Here is a 14878-nt window from a genome sequence, read left to right as displayed (position 1 = left end):
GATAATGTGCAAGGCCTTCCCAACCACCCTTAAGGGGCCAGCACAAATGTGGTTTGGCAAGATACTTCTAAACACTGTTGGTTCTTTTGAAGAGTTGAGTAAGTTGTTCGTCAACAATTTTATTGGAGGACAAAGGCACAAACTCTCCTCGTCCAGCTTGTTGACTATAGAGCAAGGAAAAAATGAGAGCTTGCAGTCTTTCATCACTCACTTCAGCAGGGAAGCCTTGACGGTAGACAAGATGGATGACAAGTTATTATTGGTAGCCTTCCATAATGGAGCTAGTTTGGATTTATTTATCAACAATCTATATGATCAAGAGCCACAAACCATGGCTGAACTTGCCCATTCAGCCTAAAGCTTCATGAATGCAGAATATGCAATTATTGCCAAGAAAAGGAAAAGAACAGAGCGAATGGAAGTAGACCTCCCATGCCATCCTGAACAAGGCCCTCGTCCAAAGAAGGCCCGAATGAGAGAGAAGAAAGATAGAGATAACAGGAAGGTAGGATCGTCTTCAGGAAGGAGTCAGCACTACACGCCCTTGAACATGCCACTTGATCAGTTGTTTATGCAAATCAAGGATGACCCATCCTTGAAGTGGCTAGAAAAGATGAAGGGAGATCCCAATAAGTGCAACAAGAACAAGTATTGTCGCTTCCATAGAGATCATGGGCAAGACACGGACGAGTGCTATGACTTAAAGAAATAGAGAGAGAATCTTATCAGGTAGGAAAAGTTAAGGAATTTTATTGGACGAGATTATAAGGACTAAAATTTGAAAGGAAAGGTAGAAGAGCCATCACGGCCCCCACTTGGAGAAATAAGAGTTATTATAGGAGGAACTTCGATAGGGCAATCTTCCAAGTCAAGGAAGACATATTAAAGGTGGTACAAAATGTCCAACTCTCTGGATGACCACCAAGGATGAGGGGGGCTGACGAGTGGACCATTACTTTTACAAACAAAGACACTAGAAGGGTCCATCACCCACATGATGATGCAATCGTCATCACTTTGCTCATTATGGATTACACGACTAGAAGGGTGTTGGTAGATAATGGGAGTACAGCAGCCATTCTATATTACCCCACTTTCCAACAAATGAGGCTTGGATGAGATCAACTTCGTCCAATAAATTCACCCTTGGTAAGATTTGGAGGAATGGAAGTGCAACCTGTGGGCACTATTACACTACCTATAGTGGTAGAAGCATATCCACAACAGATAACCAAGGAAATAAATTTCCTCATCATGGATTGTTCATCTTCCTATAACTCTATCATTGGACGACCAACTTTAAATAGTTGGAAGGCAGTAACATCTACCTACCACCTCTTTGTCAAGTTCCCAACAGATTACGGAATAGGGCTACTATAAGGGAATTAGTTAGCTGGTAGAGAATGCTACTTAGCTATGTTGGCTATGGATGAGCATGTGTAGACGATGAACATAGAGGAAAGAAGGGTTGTTGCAGAGCCTATTGAAGTACTAGAAGACATCCCTCTGGAAGAGGGTATTCCCAAGAAGTTTACCAGAATTGGAACAAGTATGGAGGAGAAGACGAAGCAAGACCTCGTCCAGTTTTTAAAGAAAAGTATCGACGTTTTTGCATGGAGTCATAAAGACATGCCAGGATTTGACCAAAGTCTTATTACTCATTGATTGAATGTGTATCCATCTTCCAAGTCTGTTCATCAGAAGAAGAGGGTCTTTGCTCCTAAGCGGGATAATGCTATCAAGGAAGAGGTCTAGAAGTTAATCACAACAGAATTTATTCGGGAAGTCTATTACCTAGATTAGTTAGCTAATGTGGTGATGGTCAAGAAGGCAAATGGCAAGTGGAGGATGTGTGTAGACTTCACTAATTTAAACAAGGCTTGCCTCAAGGATAGTTATCCATTGCCACACATTGACCAGTTGGTAGACTCAACAGCAGGTCATCAGTTGCTAAGCTTCATGGACGCCTTCTCAGGTTATAACCAGATAAAGATGGACGAGGCAAATTAAGAGAAGACATCCTTCATTACAAAGTGCCCTCACATGTAGTAAGTTTAGCATTAATCAGGGAAGAAGGGAAACTGTAGAAGCCTGTATATTATACAAGCCGAGCACTAAGGGGAGTAGAAGGACGATATTTGATGATTGAAAATTTGGCTTTTGCATTAATAACGGCTTCCAAGAAGCTGAGGCATTACTTCCAGGTACATGTCATTAATGTCATGACGGATCATCTACTCAAGAAGGCGATGAACAAGTTTGAAGCCGCAAGACAATTGATCCAATAGGCTATAGAGTTAAGTGAGATTGATATTAGGTATCAGCCTAGGAATGCAATAAAGGCTCAAGCTCTAGCAGATTTCATTGCGGAATTCACTCCAAGTCATGGTAATCTAGATGGAGTGGAAGAGGCTAAGACATGGGTTGTTCGTGTAGATGGGTCATCTACACTATATGTAGGAGGAATAAGAGTTGTATTGCAATCCCTAGAAGGAGATAAGTTAAAGTACATGGCTCATCTACAGTACCAAACAACCAACAATGAAGTTGAATATGAAGCCCTACTTAAAGGGATGGAATTGGTTAAGTCCTTAGAGGTAGAGTCAATAGTTGTCCAAGGAGACTCTCAGTTAATCATGGGCCAAGTAAATGGAACATATGAGGCAAAAGAAGAACGGATGAAGAAATACCTTAGTAGGGTGAAACGCCTTATTAAGAAGTTTAAAGAAACCAGTTTCCTTCAAATCCCAAGGGAGGAAAACATGGAAGTAGATGCCTTAGCAAAGAAAGTGTTAGGACATATGTGAATCATGTTAGGAACATATGTCAATATAGAATTGGCTAATCTTTTGACAAAACGCACTTTACTTGTAATTAGGTAGATTTAGAATGTGTTTAATACTTCAAGGAATAAGTTTTCAAGTTCAAGTGTTAAAACCATGCAAATTTGTCCAAGAATTAAGTGAAGAAGTGCTAGATTTTGAAACAGCTAGTATCTATCGAGGTTTAAAAAGCTGTTTAGCTTGATGCTTGACAGCTTTTCAACAAATAGGGTATTTATTGAGGTTTATGAAAATCAGTTTTTCAGATTTGATTTCACTACAATTCGTGAATAAATGTTTGAGCTTTTTTTTCTAACAACCCTAAACATATATAAGGATTGTTTTAAGGGTCATCGCAGCTGATGCAACTCAATGCAAAAGTTTTTCACAAGCATATTATGAATCAGAGACATATGTCCTAGTTCATCTTTCTATTCAAGAAGCTATTGTGTTTGTACACTGTAGGGTTTTGTAACCAAGGAGTTTCGTGATTTTCATCGTGTTGATGAACTGAAGAACTTTGTAGCCAACGTCTTTCTCAAGTTGGTAAGTAAGCCGCATACTAGGATCTGTGCATCGAATTGGTTAGTAAAGAGATTTTCACTACAGAACAAGTCCAATTGAGTATTGGAGTAAGGGTTTAATTGTAGATTAATATAAGGTACTGAGAGGATTCTTTTACTTGTAATCATTTGTTGTGATAATAGTGAATTCTCGGGAGTAGTGACCTTAAAATCACCTGGTGGGATTTTTGTCATGTTGGTTTTCCCCATTCGTAAACAAATCACCGTGTCAATTTATTTTCCTTTGCACTTTACTTTAGTTGGTGATTTTTTTGTGCTACCACGCTTATCACATGCTAATTGAATTAATTAATTAACTTGACTAATTAATTGATTAATTTATCACAAGGAGTCAATACATTTTTGGCTTATCAAGAAGCATCAATAGATGGATCAATGGACGAGTTTGATGAATTCCAATACATGCCTAGCATAGATCTTGTAGAGGTACAGCAGATAGAAGGTGAAGAAAATTAGATGACCCCAATAGTCGCTTACCTAAAGGATGGAAGGCTTCCAAAAAAGAGAGACGAGGCCAGAAAGCTAAGGATCAAATTAGCTAAGTACATCCTTATAGACAAGGTGCTATACAAAAGAGGCTTCTCTTAGCCTTACCTAAGGAGTTTAGCTCCAGATAAAGCAAACTACATATTAAGAGAAGTTCATTAAGGAGTATGTGGCAACCATTCAGGAGCTAAAGCACTCGTTTACAAGGTCGTCCGTGCAGGGTATTATTGGCTGGCCATTCAAGCAGATGCTAAGGCTTATGTGAAGGTGTGTGATTAATATCAAAGCTTTAGTAACGTCCCTAAACAACCATCAGAGTACCTTACCCCAATGATGGCCCCATGGCCCTTTGCGCAATGGGAATTTGATATTTTGGGTCCCTTTCCAATTGGAACCAAGCAGATGAAGTTTTTGATGGTAGGGATTGATTACTTTCCTAAGTGGGTGGAAGCTAAACCTTTAGCAAAGATCACACAGCAGAACATCAAGAACTTCATCTAGAAGAGCATTATATGCAGGTTTGGGGTACCTAGGGTACTAGTGTCAGACAATGGACGACAATTTGATAACACACCCTTTAGAGATTTCTGCGAGCAACTTGGAATCAAGAATCATTATTCCTCACCCTCCTACCCACAAGCAAATGGACAAGCAAAAGTTGTAAACTAATCCTTGTTGAAGATCATCAAGACTCAACTTAAAGGGGCAAAGAGAGTATGGTCAAACGAGCTACCAAGTGTTCTATGGGCTTACAAGACGACTGTAAGGACCCCTACAAGGGAAACTCCTTTTAAACTAGCCTATGGAAGCGAAGCAATCATATCTGTAGAGGTGCGCATGGCTAACCATAGGGTGATGAATATCAGGATGAGGAGAATGAAGAACAACTTTGTCTTAACCTCGATCTAATTGATGAGGTAAGGATGGATGCGAAGCACAGAACAGCAAGGTATAAAAATCTTATGGCTAGGAAATATGATACAATGGTGAAACCCAGGTGCTTCAACATTGGGGATCTCGTCCTAAAAAGGGTATCCTTGGCAACCAGAAAGCCGGCCCTTGGAAAGTTAGGGCCTAATTGGGAAGGACCTTATAGGGTTATCAACTGTAAAAGGTAAGGATCATACTACTTAGAAGCCCTCGATGGACAGAAGCTAGAGCACCCTTGGAATGTTGAGCATCTAAAACGATACTATCAATGAAGGGTCATCATGCACAAAGTTGAAGCTATGCATTACATTCTTCATAATTATTTATGTTTATTGCTAGTACTACATATTTTTTATATTTTAGTTCCCTAAAAGTGTATTAGTTTTCAACTTTTGCACTATCTATGGACGAATTTGTGATGGACAAAGTCATGTACTTAGTCTGTCTGTTTGTATATAAGTATTTTTAATTCACTAAAGGCACTAGCTTCTAAGCATGTGCCATGCTTGTGGACGATGTTTATGTTATGTATATACAATTTGAATTCCCAATGTATATAATGTTTTATGAATTTCTAATTTTCATGTTATTTTCATTTAAACTAATCCAGAAGAAGGCTAAAGGCCCAAGATGAGTAAAATCTCTAGACGCTGTAAAGTCTATAAGCTTTCCTTAAAATAAGGATAAAGCAAAGAAAAATAAACCTAATGTATATTCGTCTAATCAATGGATGAGGTAAAACCTAAGGTATATTTGTCTATTCAATGGACAAGGTAAAAACTAAAGTATATTTGTCTAATCAATGGACGAGGTAAAGCCTAAGGTATATTCATCTAACCGATGGACGAGGAAAAACATGCACGTAAAAATATTCAAAATCCATGGATGAATCTGACCAGCCAAATAGTCCAATCTTTGGACGAGTAAATGCTGGAAACGTCTTAAGACGAGTAAAGGACCATCCAGCCTATGGACGAGAAATAATGCAAGCTATAAGTCAAATCTATGGACAAAAAAAGCTAGCAAAAGAAATACCATTCTTAGATGAGTTACACTTGTAAAATTTAAAGAATGATAAGAGTGTTGAACATAAAAAATAAATAAAAAATAATAAAAGTAATAATAACAATAATAATATTCTAACATGGACGAGCTAAATGCCTTCATGAGTGAACGGACCACACTAAAAAACCATAAAAATAACATGGACGATGTAAACAAAGGAAATTCGTTCATAAAGCACATAACATGTTCAACATTAAATGAAGAATGAAAATTGAAACAAATACTCATTCATAAAATATAAAAAGGGTAGACAACCATTGTCCAAAAACCCTTATATTGTTCAAAGTCATTGAAGGCCATTGTATCTGCTACACGTCCATAAACTTGGATGAATAGATTGTACTTGTATAAATTTTATAAGTAAAAAGCCCAAAAAAAAGGGCAAATCCAATAAACTGAAATAATAACATTTTTCTAAAGGAAAAATAAATTTACTGGGATAAACCACTAGGGGCATCACCCCCAAACTTTGGGTCGACCTTGCTGGCATCAATGGCGTCTTGGGTTATTTTAGTTAAAGCATCGTCCACCATGTTGACGTCTTCAGAACTTGTTGGAAGCAGGTACTCTCTATGGCAATGGGGATTTTGAAGGAGTCAAATTCCATTTAAGGGTAGGTTTCCCTAGCATCAGCATAGAAATCCTCATAGCAAGCAGCATAATGACAATCTAGACGATTCTTGAACTCGTTTTACCTCATGAAGGTTGCAATGGCTTCTTTTTAAGCCTTCTCTATGGACGAGGTGAGCCCTAAAACCTTTCGCTCAAGGTGAGCAATTCGAGTCTCCTTTTCAATGAAGTCTGCCTTTAGCTCTTCCACTTCATCCTTCAACTTCCTCTCAATTCCCTATAGATGAGTAAGATCCTAAGTCAGCTTGATCACCTCCTCTTTCTTCAGAAGAACCTCCTTGTTCAGCTCAATACTCTTCTCCTTGGTAGCCTTAGCCTTGACACAAAGATCCTTGGCTTGGGTGGATGTAGTGTAAAACTTTGACATGGCCTACAGACGAATGAGGGAGAGTTAGAAATTTTCCTTGAATCTTTTAGAAAATAAGACAAAGATAATGAAAACCACATACCTTGAAAAGGTCATGGATGGTAGAACACTCAAAGTCCTTTACTAACATATTATAACATGAGTTCACCTCATTATCAGTAATAATCCCTTTAAACGTCCTCCAAGCATAACCCTCGTCCAGCACTAAGTTGGGAGGACGCTTGGTTTCCTCTGAAGGATGAGCCCTGCGAGGAGCTTTGGCTGCAGGAGGAGGAAGGTTCCAGGCTGGACAGAGGGAATGGTCTGGACGAGAACCAAATCCACTGCTGAGTCGTCCAGGTCTACCGTCGGAGGAGTGAACTTTGGAACCTTAGGAAGAGGAGTCTTGCCAGACTTTTGCTTCTTGGAACCTTGATGACTTGGAAGGTCACCAAGGTCCACAGAACTAGATATCCCTTCCTCTTCCCAGTTTGGATGACAGTCTTCTAGATGACTAAAGGGGTTGAATCGTCTTGGACCTGGACGTTCCTCTTCACCCTCTGTACCACTAGTAACAGCCTTCTCCTTGTTTTCTTTCATGGTGGGCAACCCTATGATGAAGAAGACAAATTTAGTAATAAATAAAAAAAATAAAAAGGATGGACGATACTTACTTCGATGAGTAGTCTCCTCCTGTGCAAGGTTCTCTACAATAGGTTCAGGACCAAGTCCCTAAGCACATAGACGACTAAGGGTCACCAAGCTATGGAAGGATCTCTTAGGGAAGGAACGAGCTTTGTCAATATGCTCCAAATAAAACTGTCCAAGTGTGGACGAGTAACAGCTGCACCAACACAAAAGAAGGTTAGACGAGTAAAAAAGTTGGATAAAATAAATAAAAAGGAAGGAAGGCATACCCTCAGGATGAAGACGACCTAGGGGGTTTGTAAAAGGAGGGAAGGGGGCACTATTTACATCAACTGGGTCCCCAGCCCAATTTCCAGAAATAATAAAGAATTCTTTCTTCCAAAGCCTGTTAGAAGAACTACGGCACTTTATCAAACTAAATTGAGGGCCCCCAAACGAGAACTGATAAAAACCAACAAATTATTTTATCTGTGAAGGCTTATAACAGTAAAAGAACTCATCCAATGTGATTGGACAATTCCCTTAAAGTGCCTCACGCCATAACACTTGCATGGCAACTATCGTCCTCCATCCATTAGGGTTGAGCTGGTTTGGTCCAATACCCAACCTATGGAAAAGACCTCTACAAAAAGAGATTAAATGGAACCTAAGACCTGCTAGAGGATAAGAGGTATATACACCAAAACCAGAAGAGGGAGAATAACACCATTTCCCCCCTTCGGGTAGACGAGGTCTAAACTCATTAGGAATTTGGTATCTACCTACAGTGGTTTTAAACTTAGGCGCGTCCAAAGTAGACGCCACCTTAGGGGCACAACAACAAATTATATTTTCTTCCTCCTCTTTCTCTTGAAGAGGACTAGGTGACCTTCTAGACGAGCTAGCTTCAGCCCCAGAAGTCACCCTACGTTGCATCTCCTAAAAGTCCTTTAAAGGAAAACCAGGGACCCCAGACGAATAATGCTCGTCTAAGGAACTACTATCACTACTATTAATTGTACTACCCTTACCACTCTCATAACTACTACCACCACTTCCAAGGGACATGTCCTGGTACTTGTCTATCTTTCCTTCTAGACTACTACTAGACGCAAACATAATTGGAAGAATGAATAAGATGAAAACCTAAGGATGAAGGGAAGGAAGTAACTTATGAGACTAGAAGACGAGGCTCTTAGACGAGATGGCAGAAAGAAATTATCAAAAAAGTGAAGGGTAAGAGAGAGAATGCACATATTTATAGGGCCTAGAGGTGGGATCAATGAAGCCACGCGGACGAACCAAAAGTGAACACATGGAATTTTCCTCGAAAAGTTGAATCGACACGACAAGTCAACCAATGAGATTATGATAGGTGGCATAATCTAGAACAATAAAATTCAATCAAAGTAAGGATGACACGTGGCACAACATTTGACCATTAAAATGATGACGCGTGTCAAAAATCAACAATTATACTACAGTGTTCTGGACGACCCTTGGACAAGGGGGCAATTGATGGTGAACTAAAATCAAACCATCTCCAATTCGTCCATAAGAGTCATCCAGGACCAAAAAGGTTAACCTAACATAAGAAGGTCATCCATTGTCAAGAGGTTTTCTGTGGGTATGAAGGTCATCCATTAGGAAAGCACCTGGACAACCTCTCAACACTTAGAAAATTTTCAAGAATGTATTTATGTACAAAATTTTATAATTCGGAGCATGTTCTACTATTTCAAAATATGAGTAAAATCCTTATTCATCGCTATAACTTCTCACTCAGCTCTTAACTTCCAATGGAAGTTGTAGAAGATAAGATTGAACATTCTAACTTCTATAGTAGTTGTGGAAGTTAAGTCTGAACTTTCTAACTTCCATACATGTTGAGGAAGTTACCAAACAAGTAACCACTCTAAAGCTCACTATATAAGGACTCATCCACATCAAATGGAAGTAAGTTTCCACTACCCGCAAAGTTGGAATTCTTGAGTTCTAGAGAGTAAAACTAACTCAAGCATCGGAGGATTCTTGGGTAGTTCACCCTGATCACCTTTGATCTTGTTTTTCTTTCTTTTCTGGCCTTCCAAGCAAATTACTAGCCCATTGAAGCCTGGAGCATTTAGCCTACTGATTTTCTTTGCATTATTAATAGCTAAATAACTTTTCAATCCCAAATTGGTTTATGAAAGAGAAATGTTATGTCCACAATATTTTTAGAATATTTTCACAACAAATCTTAAGTAACAAGTAGTTATTTGTTATGCGGGTGGGCAAAAAAGTAATTTAAGTATTGAATTTAAATTAGAACTAATAATAATTTACCACCTATTATTTGTTGTGAAAATGTTATGTACGTAGCACTTCTCCTTATTAATCAACTTTGTGTAAAATGGGAAGACTATCAAGTAGAACCCTTATTACCAATGCCAAGAATGGAAGGCATTAAAAAAGCCTAGCCATAGAATGAAATACTTTCTTTAAAATTTGAAAACTAGCCAAAATGCTTTGTTTTCCTCCATGATCTCTCACTTGATTCATACTCGTTGTTTCTACATTGCCCTTCTTTCGTTTCCACCATTCGGACTTTTCTAAGTCAAAAATAGAATTTAACCTAACACCTCTTATGTCAAAGGTGCAACTTCACATAATAATACAATCCCGTAATAACCTCAACTTTACCCAAGCATACAACATAGATGGATTAAACACAATATTTGATAAGTTAATACTTACTAATATTAATTTCATATTGATAATTAAATATATCATGATTCAGATGTAAATATTAACAAAAATAAATGAGAATTTATTATGTGTTAAAATAAATGAGTTTTACTTTATGTTGGGTAGTGTGATACATGGTGAAGAAAACCTAAAATCTAACTTTCAATTTTGATAATGGTGTTCAAACACACACACACACATGTAAACCGTCTACCATGTGAGAAACGGTTAACAAAGAGTGAAGCCTCAAGCCGTAAGGAGAAATGGATTATTAATGACAATTTTAACATTTTTAGGCGTTGAGCTAGTTTTAATTAATATATTATTATAATAAGGGTTAGTTGTAATTAATACACCTATGGTTTGGTGTAGGGGTGTTGCAGGCAATGCACGTGTGTATATATATATGTGTGTGTGTGTGTGTGTGGTTGGATTCCCTGTATACTAGGCACTGTGTGCATTGGGAACAAGTAATGTCATAGCGCTCCATACCAACAACTGCATGTACCATTCCATCCTACAAACAAAATTTTTCTCTAAATTAGTTTGGAAAGAAACTCTACAAACTTTTCATATATATATAAATATATATATATATATATATATATTTGAGTGGATTTTGAAAATCTAACCATTGAATTTCATGTTACTTATGTTATACTTATTAGGCTTATTAGCTACTATTAAGTTGGAGTCTCCCAACTTGTTCTCTCTCCAACAAGAGCTATCATAGCTTCATTTGTCCCATAGATGGCTATTCCCTAACCAACTAATAACTACTCACACAACTTTAACACTTCCTAGCTGCTAACTACTCTTATCATTACACAACATTTTTTTTTCTTTTTAGTTGAATACAAAACTTACCACTTACTAGCTGCTAATCACTAACCACGCGCATGACACTATCAATTAAATGAAATCATTTGTCTCCAATTACACCCTAATTTGCAAAGAAGATGATTTGCCACCCAATGAAAGATGGGTGACTTTGTAATTCATTTTATTCTTTTTCTCTTGAAATATAGCTCTTTTTTTAAAATGAACATACTTTGTTCCATTATTCAAAGTCATGTTCCATCTAATTTATACTCCACCAACATATGTTATATTTATGATTTGTTTTTATTTTATTTTTTGGTTATAAGAAGGAAAAAAAAAAAAAAAAAGACTTGATTACTTTATAATAGAAATAAGAAGGGGACTAGTATTAGTAGTGGAGCATAAATTAATACATCAAGAATGAAACAGAAAACTTTTATTCCTTATTTAAACCATTTTAGGTCATACATGGAAATTTTTATAGCTATAGGGTAAACTTTGTTACACACTCACTATTGCACACTCTGTATACACTCTCATTAAAATTGTATGCTGAAAACAAGATTTCAATTCAAATTGCAATATGATGAAATTTTGTTTGCAAAACACAATTTCACAATTTTAATTGAAATCATGTTTGCAAAACACAAATTCAACATAAATGGCAGTGTGTGTACGATGAGTGTGTCACAGCGAGTGTGAGAGTTAAACATATAACTTTTAGTAAGGACTCTAGCCAACATAGTTGACAGGAGGATCACAGTTGCAACCAATGAATGTCCCTTCATTGTTGCACCTCAATTAACACATCCTAGATTAATTGAGTTGCGCCAAACCACCTAAGTATAGTGCAGGCACTCCCCACCAACACAAGAGTTAGAGTTGTAGTAGTAGTTAGCCTTGTCATTCACCCACAACTTCATTGCATCTATGCCTGAGATGTCATCACTACTCCATGCAATGTTTTCACCATATTACCCACCAAAGAGCACAAGATTACAATCACCAATACATTGATTAGCATAGTTTTGTGCATATGCTACTATGGTGTCATCCCAATTCAGAGGTGCAAGTCCCACATCTGCACGGGCTACATTATAGGCATTAAGGTAGTTTTCTTTAGAGTCTTATGCAAGGGAGGGATCAACAAGGGTTAAACCCAAGAGAAAAACAAAAGCTTGTGAAACCTTACATAACCCCATTATAGTGCAAAGCAAAATCTTAAGTGAATGGTGTAGAAATAAGGTATGTGCATGAGGGGTGTTGGGAAATTTAGACCCCAGTTGATAGAACTAACAAGTTTTAAACCCAAGTTGTTAATTAGATCTATTATGAATAATTCTTGTTCAAACAAACAAACACCAATATCATGTCAATATCATGCACAACGGAATAATAAAAAAGACAAGATATGATGACCTAGGAAAATCAATGAAACAAACTAGTTTCACAATAAAAAACCTAGGGGGAAACCTTCCCAAAAAAAATCCACTATATAAAATGCTCCACCCTAGCCACATAAACGGAGTGTTTCTCTCTCTTAAAAACCTTCTAATAGATGGCTTATGATGTCCTTTAAATACTGGTTCAAACGAATCTCAATTCGGGCTTCAAACAAATAAGTTATGGGTTTTTTCGTGTTGTTGATTTTGGCTAATCCGCGAAGCGCGATCTATCAAGCTACTATTGATCTTCTATTGAGAACAAAATCTTGATCTATCGAGATGCTATCGAGGAGATAGTAAGTTTCAGCTTCTATTGAGAGGTATCGAGCTGTTATCGAGGTTCATGCTATTTTTCTTGAGTTTTTCTTGAGCAAACTTTGTGTTTTCAACTTGGTCTTCAATTACAACTTTAAGATACATCAAAACTCAATAAAAGACACATAATTTGGCATGGTTGACAATGCCAAAATACATGACCCTAACAATCTCCCCCTTTGTCAGTCCATGACAAAACCTCAAGTACAAAAATAAGCCCAATACAATAACCTGAATACAATGAATGAACCCATATTCAAAATACACTAGCCTATCTAAAAACAACCAATCCTAAGAAACCATAGCATGATCTAGGATTGATTGTTTTGATTGGCTTCATACCTATCTTTCCTGAAAGCACTTAACAAACATGTTATGCGCACCATATGGAAACTAATAACAAATAATAACCAAGTAAATTGTGTTTTGTCATAAGATATGCCAATTACATAAAAATATGAACCTAACAATCTATCCCTTTAGCAATCTATGACAAAACCACAAGAGTACATTGAATATCCTGGAATACATTCTACTCAAGATTACAAAATAAGTCTAATCTAAAAGATCTTAACCTTGGAAGTTGCTGTAAGAAGAAGGCTCAGAATCTTGACTGGCCTTTAACTTGTCTTTCCTAAAAGGCACTAAACATGATGCATCAAGGTATCATGTGGAAAACAATGACAAGTTAGATAAACAAGAAACATGTGCATAAAGTGAGAAAAGAAACAACACTTTTGTGAGACAAAGAGTGAAACACATACATTATCATCATATATAGAAACAACACATGATTTATGTAAATGGTTACAAAACCTAAAGATACACAACACAAAATATATCAATATCAAAGTGTATCAAACTAACTCTCCCCCTAAGTTAGTTACATCAAAAAAAATTTCTTTCCTTTAACATGAAGTTCTCCTCCTAAAGTTATTACTCCTGAGGATTTACATTCAAATCTCAAATTTCTCCCCCTTTATGACACAATTGTCAAAGGGCATAGAAAGGGAAAAAAATTGACCGGAGATAGACAGAAAGCTAACATAGAAGGAACAAGGAGAACAAGGAACCATAGAGCTACAAGAAGATGCTATGGACACAAAGGGAATGAAAATGCAAAACTTAAAACTCCAAAATACTTTTTAAAGCAAAAACACAAATTTAAAATAAAATAAATAAATAAATAAATAAACTCATACTAATACAAGAGTAACTTTTAATGGCCAATCACATTATACCTCTACATTTTATCAAAAGTAGCAAAGAATTGCATGTTGTGTGTTAAACCTTTGCAAGAAAGTATAAGTTTCTCATCATACAAAAATAATGATATAAGAGAATCAAGAACATTCACACACAATCATAACCGTTTAATGGGGACCATCACATTTGAGGTACATCATATGACTCCCACATCTCCTAGAAACACACTTGCAATCATATTTAAAAGCATTTTGGTTCTTTTCATGTTTTTTGCATTTTTTTCTTTAAAGCATAAATTGACATAACATGCATGGGTATATAAGAGAGAAAAGATTTACCCAATTATGTAAGTCAAACATCTTATTTTTGCTATGCAAGTGCTACACCTTACCGTGTATGGCCTTTATGAATTGTACACAGATGTTTTATGATTGACGAGTTTTAATGGTGAGATAGTTATTTATGCCTTTCTCTTAGGATTTTTTAATCCTTTTCGTCAAAAAGAGTGATTGGAGATATGAATGATAAAAGATTAATCAAATCATACAGATCATATAACGAGCCACAAAGCTCACATTGCTTAGTTGTGCATAAAGATGCTCATCTAATCTACAAGAGATACAAAGTTAAGAAACCTTGTTTTAATGGCCATCCAAAGGTACACAAGTACCAGTAAACACAAAACACATTGTTTTTGTATTTTTCAAAAAAACAAAATTTCTTGAAAGCAATCAAAGAAATAAAAAATGCATATGCAAAAATAAATAAATGCAAAACCAATACAATGTATGAAAGCATGATTCCAAAAATAGATAAGAAATCAAGCATGAAAGAAAGAATAAAAGTAAAGGACAAAAAGAAAGACAATTAAGT

General features: G+C 36.7%; 1 pseudogene; it reads right to left on the bottom strand.

Annotated features, from left to right (window-relative positions):
- Nucleotides 1-11771: 11771 nt before the first annotated feature.
- On the bottom strand, nucleotides 11772-12241 carry LOC126706688 (pathogenesis-related protein 1-like; annotated as a pseudogene).
- Between the last annotated feature and the right edge of the window lie 2637 nt (nucleotides 12242-14878).

The sequence above is a fragment of the Quercus robur genome, chromosome 11 (assembly GCF_932294415.1).
Source record: "Quercus robur chromosome 11, dhQueRobu3.1, whole genome shotgun sequence".
NCBI lineage: Eukaryota > Viridiplantae > Streptophyta > Magnoliopsida > Fagales > Fagaceae > Quercus > Quercus robur.
The sequence above is the reverse complement of the archived record's forward strand: the minus strand, read 5'-3'. Positions and strand labels throughout refer to the sequence as shown.